Source organism: Danio rerio, chromosome 12 (genome assembly GCF_052040795.2).
Source record: "Danio rerio strain M-AB ecotype USA chromosome 12, GRCz13ab, whole genome shotgun sequence".
Classification (NCBI taxonomy): domain Eukaryota; kingdom Metazoa; phylum Chordata; class Actinopteri; order Cypriniformes; family Danionidae; genus Danio; species Danio rerio.
Genome location: NC_141032.1, coordinates 24,189,003 through 24,201,681, shown reverse-complemented (window position 1 = coordinate 24,201,681; position 12,679 = coordinate 24,189,003). Strand labels below are relative to the sequence as shown.

At 34.5% G+C, this 12,679-nt stretch overlaps 1 protein-coding gene across 4 annotated transcripts in view; it reads left to right on the top strand.

Annotated features, from left to right (window-relative positions):
• Positions 1-12,679, top strand: part of thrab (thyroid hormone receptor alpha b) — a 250,974-nt gene that overhangs the window by 91,865 nt on the left and 146,430 nt on the right. For all 4 annotated transcript variants that reach the window (XM_087276190.1, XM_087276187.1, XM_087276191.1 and 1 more), the window contains exon 2: positions 4,709-4,783. The gene's annotated coding sequence lies outside the window, so the exon portion shown is untranslated. The remainder of the gene's footprint in view (positions 1-4,708; positions 4,784-12,679) is intronic.

Genomic DNA, 12,679 nt, shown 5'->3' with positions numbered 1-12,679 from the left:
GGCACATAAAACCTAAGGATGTTCCATATTGAATCTAGTTTCGTTATGTAACTATTTATAGTATAGTAAATATTTATATCTATTTTTTACTGAGGATTTGCACCATGTTTATTTGGACTTTATTTGGACTTTGACACATTATTTATTATTTTCTTATTTTTATTTGTTCATTGTAAGTGGTGTTGTTTATAGTAACTAAAAATATATTATTTGGAAAAAGTCAAATTTGCTTCACTGTTCTATTATTTTGTAACATTTGTAACATACCGTATACCGCGAAACCGTCAAACCGTGGTATTGTTTTAGACGATTATCATACCGTGAAAAATTCATACCGTTACAACCCTAGGTAACAGTATGGATAGCTTGTAACCTCTCCTGAGGTGGTACAAAAAAAGTACTAGGTTTTTAGGTATGTACTGTATATAGGTACTATGGTAGTAGTGTAATATTAACGCTCCAAAATACTGGTGGTGCCACTATAGTTTGTAAGTTTGTAGTTCATAGTCACTAAAATGCTCACACATTCGTGAAACAATAGTCTGTAGTTAGTATAGTTTTCTTTAGTTTAATAGCCCTTTAAGGTTGCAAAACTGTAGAATTTGTGCCTTTTATGGTAGCCTATTGCACGTTTTCTGATGCTTTAGTTTAATCACACATTTAAGCTGGTTCATTTATTTTCTTGTCAATATGATTTAGTAGCTACAACAACCGAGACAATCTCTTAAAAAGAATGACTCAAAGTGACATTTTTAATTACTTGGGATTGTTGCCTAATAAAGGTCAAAATAGCAACAGGAAACATTCAAGCAATTTTTGACCTCCTCATATAGCCTAATTTTGTATGACAAACTCTTGTTAAAAATTTCATTTGGTATCATTTGTATCTTTATTTTGATTTATTTTTTGTTGGTCAGTTATCTACAAAACAAACAAAAAGAATGAACACATTTTAGGTAAAGTGGGGTGCAAATTTTTTTTTTTTAAGAATAAGAGAATTATTAAATAAATTCAAGTAGGCCTATTATAACATAAAAAAAATAGTGTTTCTGACAAATTTCTTTATATGTTGAGTTAGGAATTATAGTATCACAATACTACTTGATATCATGATGCTTCAGCTGTTATAGCATTGTAAGATGAATTAAACGGTATCCTGACAACCCTACTAGGTATAGAGAAAGATAGAAAAGACCCTTAACACTAGAAACTAACGCCTCTCTCATTTTGAAATTTTTTTTTTATTTTTGCAGTTCAATAACTTTGTTCAAATAAAACATGTCTATAATTCCCAGATTTTTCCTAATTATGCATATATTTCATTCTAACGTTGTCATTTTATTAAAAATACAAAAAACAAAAAGTGCTATGAGTATTTATAAATTTAATTATCATCAGTCAAAATGGCCGCATACATTTCGGTGTCTGCTACTTTTCCCGTTGACTTTAAATATGAGTGCCTCTTTTGCCTTGTAACTTTCTGTTGACAATAACATGACTTTGCTTCAGATATGTCTTTAAAACAGCATATTCAGTGCAGTGACAAAGCCTTATCCCCTGCCTCTGGAAGTGAAAATGAAAGTGAGGTGTGGACATTGGTGGGTGGTCTAACATAAACTAACTATACATTTATAGGCTGAAACCTGCTTGTAAAACATGTATTATTATAGGTGATGTAATTTCTTAGTTGGTATTAAATAACTTTTTGAAATCTTTTATATAATAGCTAATCGAGTTCATTGTAATATACCAAAGTAACACAATAATGTAACATAAGAAAAACAAAACGTATAGCATTTGTAGCATAACACATTTATCATTGTTAATATTAGTTAAAGCAATAAAGGTGATTTCAGATAAGCTAGCAGTTGTTAAAGTTAAAGACTGTAAGAAATACACATCACTGAAGAAAAAAAAACATTACAGTTCAAACAGATAATATTACAGTAGCAATATAATTAGGGTGCATGTCCACCAAAGCCTTTTATCTTGAGGCCTGTAAATTTTTTCTGCTGTTTTTTTAAGAGTGCACGCCAGCACAGTGACTAGGCAGTGTTTGTCTGGCATTTGTAAACACTTGCAGTTGAAGAATGTTCAACTCTTCAGTTAAATGTAACGTTTTTGGAAGAGCACATGCTTTTTCACCTGCTTCGGTGGACACATCAGTCTGTATAGTGGAAGCACATTAATGACGTGACCTGTTTGAGCGAAAGACGCACACAGGTATACAAATCCACATCTTGACAGGCATCCTATTGTTCAGATTAAACATTCTGATATGATTTTTTTTTTTTTACCTGAGACAAAAGCTTAACAGGTGCATGTCATGGTCTTCACATAGGGCTTCAGTCACATGATCTTAAATAGAGTCCTTAAGTTAAATAACGTTTTCTGTGGCATTGCCGATTTAAAATTAGCATATAGTGTGACAATACAGAGAACATGGTTTTTAGTGACGAAATATATCAAGTTCCTAAGTTTTTATAAATATGTGGATACGAAAAATGACATTTACTATAGCCACTTTGTCACAAAACAAAAATATTTAAACAAAATATCGATCTCATTCATTTTCTTGTCAGCTTAGTCCCTTTATTAATCCGGGGTCGCCACAGCAGAATGAACCACCAACTTATCCAGTAAGTTTTTACACAGCGGATGCCCTTCCAGCCGCATCCCATCTCTGGGAAACATCCACACACATTCACACACACACTCATACACTACGGACAATTTAGCCAACCCAATTCACCTGTACCGCATGTCTTTGGACTGTGGGGGAAACGGGGAGGAAACCCACGCGAAGGCAGGGAGAACATGCAAACTCCACACAGAAACGCCAACTGAGCCGAGGTTCGAACCAGCGACCCAGCGACCTTTTTGCTGTGAGGCGACAGCACTACCCACTGCGCCACTGCCTCGCCCATATTGATCTCTTTATAATAAAATAAACATGAGTGTTAGAGGCTTGACAAATAAAATGTGTCAATTAAATTACAAAGTGTGTGCAATGGTAAAGGTTGATCAACATCTTTAACGTGTCACTAATAAAAATACAGTAAACCCCAAATTATGTAAACAAAGCAATTTATGATAATTAAATCTGAGCTTTCAAGTAAAGGAACCAGCCATCATTAGTCAAGAACATATCGCAACATAACAAATTGTGATGTTGGATGACTATATTACACCCTATGCTAAAAATCTTTGCAGACAGGGTCCTAGTGGCTGGGATGCACAAGAAAAGAAACCAAAAAGCCACTCTGGCGAAATCCTTACATCCTTTTTTTTATTTACAATCTCCTCACTCCTGATATACAACACTCATTTTCGCATGTGTTGTTATTCTGACCTGAAGTGACAAGTGTGAGCGCGTGGATTCCTTCACCATTTTCTATGGTGCCTCTCGTAACTAGGCGACCATCAAATCATTTTCTCAGTGGATAACAAATGAACAAACCATTGCTGCAGCTCCGATGCAAGTTTATGGAAAAAAGTAAAAAGTGCAGCAGTGTTTGGAGGCACTGTGCGCTCATTCAGAAAAGTTCAGATGTTTTTTAACAAGGTGTACCTGGAAAATACGCACACGTCATGTGTGCACCACTTGCAAACCGTGTGCACATTGTGCAAGTTGGTGCTAAGCAGCCACATTTTAATAAAATTATAGCCTTTATACAGAACTTTTTTTATCGTAATTGTCAAAGGTGTTCAGTCAATAATGACAGATACCGATTTTATCCCCCAGCCCTAGGTTAAGTTAGACCTGGGATTTTTATTTTTTATTTTACAAAATAGGATTACTATTACTAGGAGTACTATTTATAGGATTGTATATTATTGAACCATAGTTGAGACAGTCACTCCGCAGTTTTAATAACAAGAGGCCCATGGAAGACCAAGAAATGGCATTTTATGACAATAAAATTTATATTCATTTTTGTCAAGTGTGACAATGAAAATGGAATAACACATCTACAACACACACACAAATACAATTACAAATATAATACTTTTACATACAAATAAACCAACTCACCTACCCTGCCTCAACCTACTGTTTACCAGAGCTCTATTTTGCTACTAAACCAGCCAAAGTAGCTTAATATCTTGATAATACCATAAATCTTAATAAAAGCTTCAGCGATTGTCATATACCTAGCTATGTCTGTTATTTCCTCTAGCTTCAGGTCAGTGCTGCTGTCTTATAATTTAGTGAAGACAATGATGCATTGATTTTGTATGACATTTGAGAAACGTACATGTTTTCACCTGTTGAAGCCGCTGGAATTCGACGAGATGACAGTAGCAGAAGATGAACTAACCCGCACTTAAAAAGAAGAGCGCAGTGGGGGTTTTATTGTTTTTGTGTGTGTGTGTGTGTGTGTGTGTGTGTGTGTGTGTGTGTGTGTGTGTGTGTGTGTGTGTGTGTGTGTGTGTGTGTGTGTGTGTGTGTGTGTGTGTGTGTGTCTGTGTTTCACAGCGCTGCCTGGCTCACACTTCTCTATGCTTTTCTTGTAAACAACAGTCTTGCTATTGGGGTGTGGGAGATTAGCTTTCTATCAAGGCTTAAAGTAGACCTACCATGATGGGAAGAGGAGAAGACTCACAAGTCTCACCTAGTGGTCTTTGTTCTGCATGGTCATGTCTGTTTGTTTTGTGATTTCTGCATCTAAACTCCTCTGAACAAGCCTGTTTTGATTTCTTGTAGGGCAGCGGCCTGTAGTTCCAGTCATCCCAGGCCTACGGACAACAGTAAACCGAAGCAAAGCACAACAGGACACTGGTAGGTTCTGCGGCCTTTCTTCTTTGACTGGTACAGTAGCTCAATATATGTCTGCTGCTGTCTGACACTATTTGTTCACTGTTGTTTATATTTGTTTCATGTTATTTTTATTGATTAAAAAATGCTATTTACTTCAATAATTTATTTAGTGTCTATATCAGTATGTTTGGTAGAAAAATGAAATCAGAAAAGCTGAAATCTATTTTAAAAATAATTGAAAAGTCGATACTTTCAGTATAAAAAATGTGAAAATATGCTTTTTGTTCATAATGGCAGATTGAAGCTTGGATATCCTTAGCATTGCCACTTTCAATGAGAATATTTCAGCTCAGATGGGCTAACAAATAGGGTCACATTCAGTGACACAGAACCTTCAGTACTCTTGCGAATCTTCTTGGATGAGGTTGTCTAGTGTTGGAAAGCCTTGGTATAAAAGGCATCTTGTCTTTAGAAGGAAACAGGAGACGAACACATTCTCTGAATTCCAGCCTACTGTACTTCTGGCTAAAAAATGTCCCCGTTCCCTTTAAACGCAATTCAACACCCTTTGAGTCTAGACTAGCAAACTTTGCTTCATAGTCAGGGCTGTGCATAACGTTCTGATCCACTTCTCTAAGGAGATTTTGCTCGGTTCTCATACTTTTATATTCCACTGCCATCTTACATGCTTTCATATTCATATAAACACCCATTTTTTTTTTAATATTTAAAAAAAATAGCTTATATGTTTGAAATATATGTAGCTTGTATGATTTTTTTTTAAATATCTTTGCAATCTAAACATGAACTTAAATATTTGTTTAGCCTATATTGCCTTATCTCAGATTTCTATATGCGGGCCTGCAATCAGCTGAGTTTGTGCAGTTCTCACGGTTGGCGGTACACAATATGAGCACAGGAGAAACCCTGATTGCCACCATCTGAAGTAAAATGGGAACCATGCCACTGTAAACTCCATTGTTGACTGCAACGCACTCTATACACACAAAGACCAACTTAATTTAAATTAAACACAAGCATGGCAAAGTTGCACCAGCCTATGTGCTGTCCCTGTGTACAGCGTGTTTGAGTTACATTTAAATGAATTAAATCTGAGGAAATTAAGGTTTCTTAATTCCAAGAACACGGAGAAGGACTTCTTTTGGAGATCGTTCTTGCCATGTTACCTCAGAAGAACAACCTTGAGAGATCGCGAGAACAGAGAACGTGTCCTGTAAGAAATGAGATGCTGCGTTCTTCCTGATAGTCACATGACCTTCATGCATTCTAAACAGAACATAGTTTAAATATTACAGCAATTTATTGTTATTCCCCTTCTCACAATATATATTATACATAGAGACCTTACAAATAAAAATTGCACAATACAAATAAAACTGATTTTAATATGATTTTCAGCTAATAAATACCCTTAATGTGTTTATGCCTTTATTAAAAATGTTTATGATGATGTTTACTTTCACCATTTTATTTAGGAAAACACCTGATACAAATAAGTTTTACATAGCTAACAACACACATTTTAACATGTTTGGATTTATCTTACAAATAATATTCTTGATTTAACAGTAAATTGGGTGACAAAGTTCAGTATTGCCAATCTTACATGCACACCTACATACCAGTTATGTGCATTCCTGTTTATACTGTAGTTTTGTCTTGATACAGAAACTTAGATAAAAACAAAACATTGATAGGTGATAATCATTTTTGATACCTCTGAGAAATATTGCTAAAGCATTGATTAAAAAACAAGATTTATGCATGTCTTTATTTCTTCATTTGAGTTAATAAAACAGATTTTATTTAACCACTTTTTTTAATTTATCAACATTACCAAGGCAAATAGTTTTAGTAGTCAAAAACTAAAAAAAAAAAAAAAATGTGGAATGGAATGGATAATGTAAAATATCAATAATAATGATACAGTAAATCTCAAACTCTGTAAACAAAACTGAGCTTTCAAGTGAAGGAACTAACCATCATTACTCAAATACATATTGCAACATTACAAATGGTGAAGTCGAATGCCTACATTACCCCCTATGCTAAAAAAAAAATTCAGATGGGGAGCTAGTTTCTCCAGAGGATGACAAATGGATAAACCATTGCTGCAGCTCCGATGCAAGTTTATGGAGAAAAGTAAAAAGCGCTGCAGTGTTTGGATGCGCTGTGTTTGTCTGAGGTAATTAGTCTACCATTACTGAAATGCGTATATTCTATACAAAGTGTGAAGCAGATTAGTTAGTTCTACTTGCATGAATCGCGGTGTGCTCTCGGCATCAAGAAAAATTCAAATGTTTTTAACTTGGTGCACTTGGAAAATGTGCATGCATCACGTGTGTGCCGCTTGCGCAACATGTGCATGTTGCACCCATACGTGCGTCATGCAAATCGCACGTCTCCATTGGAAATGACAAAACTACACCCTAAACTTATTGGCATTCCTTCCTTTTTATCGATATAGACAATGGTATTGAGTCAGTAAATATTAATACCAATTTTATCGCCCAGCCCTAATTTGTTGTGTTTCATTTCGAGTAAACATTGCACTGCGTAATTCTAATTTTGATATTACAGAAAAAAATCCTTTCTTACTTCTAGCCTAACTTGTTTGTTATTGATCTGTGTTAATGGCTGATACTGCTTTAAAATATTATTTCCTCAACTGCTTACAGTACTTCTCTTTAGACTGTTTTTTGTAAGTGTTGTGTTTTTGAGAATGTTGTGTTTTAAGAGTCGCTTTTATGTTACTTAATATATACTGTATATTTAGCCTAGCTGTTAAAACATATATTTTCAAAAATATTTAGATTCATCAAATTTATATTTTGCCAAACTTTATGCACTTAGAGAGAGAGAAAATATAAATTGAATACACCTTTATTTATTTCAAAATTTTAAGCCACAACATGTTTCATTGATTTAAAAAAAACACATTTCCAAATCGCATGTTTTCATAAAAAATGTGATTTTCAACACAACACAACATATTGCATTTTGTTACACTCCAAATGCCTTTAAAGTTGTTCAACTCCTTCATTTGATAAATAAAAATTAAAATCAAGCCCTTTTTAAGCCCTTTAAAAATCAGTTCAACTTTATAATTAGTCTCATACAAAATATTCTGCCTCCTACTAATGTATATCATCATTTTTCTTGTCCTAATATTACATTTAACAGATGCCCTTTGTCTTTGTAAACATCTCATCAACAGCAAGAAATAAAACCTCCAATAAATCTAATAGAGATCCCAGTCTTTTACAGTGCATAAAACAATGAAAAATTGTCTCTCTTTCATCACAAAAAGGACATTAATCTTGCACAGTTGGATTCAGGATTGAAATAGAGAAAGAGAGAAAGAGAGAGAAAGAGAGCAAGAGGAAACAAGCACATGGAGTATATCAGAGAGAGATTGTAGAAAAGTGAAATATTTTATTATTTAAACCTATTGAACATCTATATTTATTTGACAACACTGTGACTTTGTTTTCATGTAGCATATGTAATATTCATCCTATCCCTGTACGACAGATGTTCTGCACTCGGGTGTCATGCTGAAAAACAATTAGATATGATTTGGATTAGGACGTGTTTTCTACACCTGTTTGCAGATTGAGTTCCGTCTATTGAAGCTTAGCTGTGTAAGAAATGGAATCAGCGGTCCTCTTTTTTTCCTCTCTTTCTCTCTGCTGTCCCACAGGCAACCGCTGGAGATAAAGCATAATTGCAGTGTAATTCTCGACTCTGAGGGCTTTAGAAAAGGGGAAAAAATGCAGCAGACTAGATAATGCCAGCTGTTTGCTGTTGCACAGATGTTAAAGGCAGAGCACCTCTAAATGTACTCTGTCGCACTCTCAGTTTGGTCATCAGAGTGTGAGCTTGAGCACGTGTTCCCAAATGTCGGAATAATGAAAAATCATGCAGCTATGCTTTGTTTGTATATGTTGAAGCAAAATTATTAGACATCTTGTGAAAATTTTAAAATGCTGCTTAACAGAGTAAGACCATTTTTCACTGTATTTCCTATGATATTGTTTCTTTTGGAGAAAATTTTTTTAATTTAATTTAGCTGGAATATGTGTGGTGAAGCAGTGGTGCATTAGGTAGTGCTGTCGCCTCACAGCAAGAAGGTTGCTGGGTCGCTGGTTCGAGCCTCGGCTCAGTTGGCGTTTCTGTGTGGAGTTTGCGTGTCCCCCCTCTGTTCGCATGGGTTTCCTCCAGGTGCTCCGGTTTCCCCCACAATCCAAAGACATGGGGTACAGGTGAATTGGGTAGGCTAAATTGTCCGTAGTGTATGAGTGTGTGTGTGTAAATGTGTGTGTGAATGTTTCCCAGAGATTGGTTGCGGCTGGAAGGGCTTCCGCTGTTTGAAAAACTTGCTGGATAAGTTGGTGGTTTATTCTGTGGTGACATAGGATTAATAAAGGGACTAAGCCGACAAGAAAATGAATGAATGAATGAATAGAATATGTTTACATTTGCAGATATGTTTCATTGCTTTGTATGGGTTTAGCTATGTTTATTTATTTATTATTGGACTCACAGCAAGAAAGTTGCTGGGTCAACAAGAAAATAAATGAATGAATGTTTGAGGTTCCCATCATTCCCATGTACAGTGTTGGTGCCAGTATGCTTTGCTTTTAGTTTATGTCTCATCATATAATCAAAGATTCACATTTAAATGAATTAAATGATCATCTGATGAGACATAAACTAAAAGCAATACCCACTGGCACCTACAAAAACAAACAGCTATATATATATATATATATAACGAAAACAAGTGCATTGTTTTACACAGTTCATCCAACAAATCATACAAGTTCAGAACTGCCAAAACATATGTGCTGGCATGTTTTGGGTTCCCATCATGCAGTGGAAAATTTAGGATTGCTTTTATTGTTTTCCAGTTGTATTTGCTCTTGTTTTATTTGTTTCATTGTGATTTTTGTTGTCAGATGTAGTAACTTTCAGTTTTTTTTTTGATGAAAAATTAACTCAAGTTCATTTTCTTTTCAAAATGACCCATTTGTACACTGAAACTTTTTGTTTTAGCTGTGTGTATTGTGTCCCTGGTATTCAGATCTTTGTGTTCAGTTGGATAGCTCATTACTTCTGTTGTTTGTATGTGTTGACTTGTACTTCTTTGTTTGTTGACTTGTACTTCTTTGTTAGTTAATCGCAAAGCTGACTTGTACTTCTTTGTTTGTTGACTTGTACTTCTTTGTTAGTTAATCGCAAAGCTGATTTTATGTAAATTCATTTCTGAAATCTTTAAACATTTGATTACAAAAAACCTGCCAAACGTTTATTTTGACCAAATGTCATTTTCTGGAGGAAAAAAAAAAATATATATATATATATATATATATATATATATATATATATATATATATATATATATATATATATATATATATATATATATATTTTTTTTTTTTTTTTTTAAATTCGCAAGAAATGTAACAAACCTTTTATGGTCTGCATTTTGTTAAAATTATTATTTTCTTTTTAAATAAGTACGTATTGGTCACTTCTAACAAAAAAATTCCATTAGTTAATGTTAGTTAATGTATTCACTAATATTAACAAAGAAAGAGCAATAATAGTACAGCATTTAATAATCATAATTCAACAGTTGTGATTGTTAACATTAGTTAATGCACTGTGAGTTAACAAGAACTAACAACAAACAGCTTTATATTTATTAATGTTTACAAAGAATAATAAATACTGAAATAAATGTATTGTTTATACTTATAAGTAAATACATTTACATTAAAACACTTTAGAATACTGGCAAAGAATGGAAGGATTTTCTTTTAGTGTTTCATGGATTTTGTACACAGTACTCCCATTCAAATATATCTGTTAGCCCATCTGTAACTAATGGAACCTTACTGTAGTATATTACCTATTTATTTTTTGTTTATGTGTGTGTCAGTTGACACACTGAGTCTGAGTATGACCTTATAGTCTGAACTTTTCAGATGGACTGCACTCAACTGGTTCATGCTTTATTATGTAATTTTTAGGTTAGACCTAAACAATGCCAGCAAACTGTTTTGATTAAAGTGAAAAATCACTGTAGAAAACAAGGAGCACATTTATGAAGGCAGAGTAGCATACAGATGCAAAGTTAATGGGCAGCCGTGAAATTTCCAGAAGTTTCCCTGCATAAAACGCCAGCTTATGCCACAACGAAGGCCCATGTTGGTATATGTTGCTAATAGACTGAAAGATGGTTAACCTTAGAAGGAAAGTCAACTGAAAAATTCAAATGCTCACATTTACTCAATATCAAGTGGTTCTTTTTCTGTTGTATCTGAGATTTTGAAGATTGTTAGAAACCTGAAGCCACTGACATTTAGTCCATTTAGCATTTTAATCAGATCTGATCAAGTCTAATCTGAAAGAAAATGCTCCATATAAACCATCATCATAATACAATAATAAAAATGCTCAAACTATCATAATAAAAATGCTCAAACCGAATCAAATTGTTGTTGGTTTGAGAGAGGTCAGATGAATCCTTTTCTATAAACTAAACAAAATAACATAAAACTGATTACATTGCACTTTACACAGCTTGGAATAGAGCATACACAGCTGTTTGTGGCGGTAATGAATATTAAAAATATAAATATATATGGTACATGCAAATTAGTACAAGGTGATTTTTTCCTGCTTTCTATCACTCACACAACAGCCTTTCTTTCAAAAGCACAAATCAAAGTCTTTAAATCTCATTATCACCTACAGCCATCTGCCTGGAGAGTTTTCATTTGGATGTATGGTATATAAGGATGTTTAAGAACTGTGGAGAGCTACCCAGATAATGAATCGATGATTTCATGAATTCATTTAGATTTTGAAACTTTGGCGCAGTAATGACTTGTTGATGTAAACAAGTTGGCAAACCAACTCTCTGACCACTGACCAGCAAGCAGCTAATCATGCAAGATTTTAGTTGCCACCAAAGTATTCCCCTGATAGACGTAAATGCAACACAATAGAAAACAATGACTGCTGTTTTCCAACATTCTTCAAAATATTTGTGTGTGTGTGTGTGTGTGTGTGTGTGTGTGTGTGTGTGTGTGTGTGTGTGTGTTTAATAGAACAAAGAAACTCAATCAAGTTTGGAAGAGGTGTAAATGATGACAGCTATTTTCTTTTTTTTGAGTGAACTAGTAGAGCTAGTTGACCTCACTGGTTAAACTAGATAAATGTAGTGGAGACATCAGCCTTCAGAATGCAACATATGTTTCTGTATAGCCAAGGTTGTTATTTTTCGTTTTCTTTGAAATTCTAAAATTGGTGTTACAGAAAAGAAACCAGAGCCAAATGTGATCAGCATTTTCTTTGGACTGAGAGGCCCAGGACCTGTGCTGCAGAGCTTCACGCTTTGGGGTTATGGGGTGCCGGGGAGCCAGAGTTTACAGTATATTTTTCAGTTACAGTCTAACGTTCTTAACACCTCATAAATTACACCTGCTGCGACGCCGCCGAGGCTCAGTGAGGGGAAGTGAAGTAAGCAGCAGTGCGATCTGAGCGGGATATTGCTTTTCCGTGACCCCCCTCTCTTTCCTTGAGCTGCCCTCATCTAGAATGTGAGGCCTTAAGACTGGATAAAGATTGTAGTCAAAAATAATAATAACAGTAATAATAAAACCTTCAGACCCCGTGGAAAGCTCACTCTGAGATCACTCTTAGTTCCCAGAAACTTGATTTGGTTTAGTCATATAAATTTTGTAATATAACTATCTACATAAGGCTAATTTATAAAAGCAAATACAGAAAATTAATTGAGACAGTTAAATGTGCCACGAATTACTATCTTATGTAAAGTTTTTATTTAAACTCTAATTTACATCTAATAATATTTTTGCATAT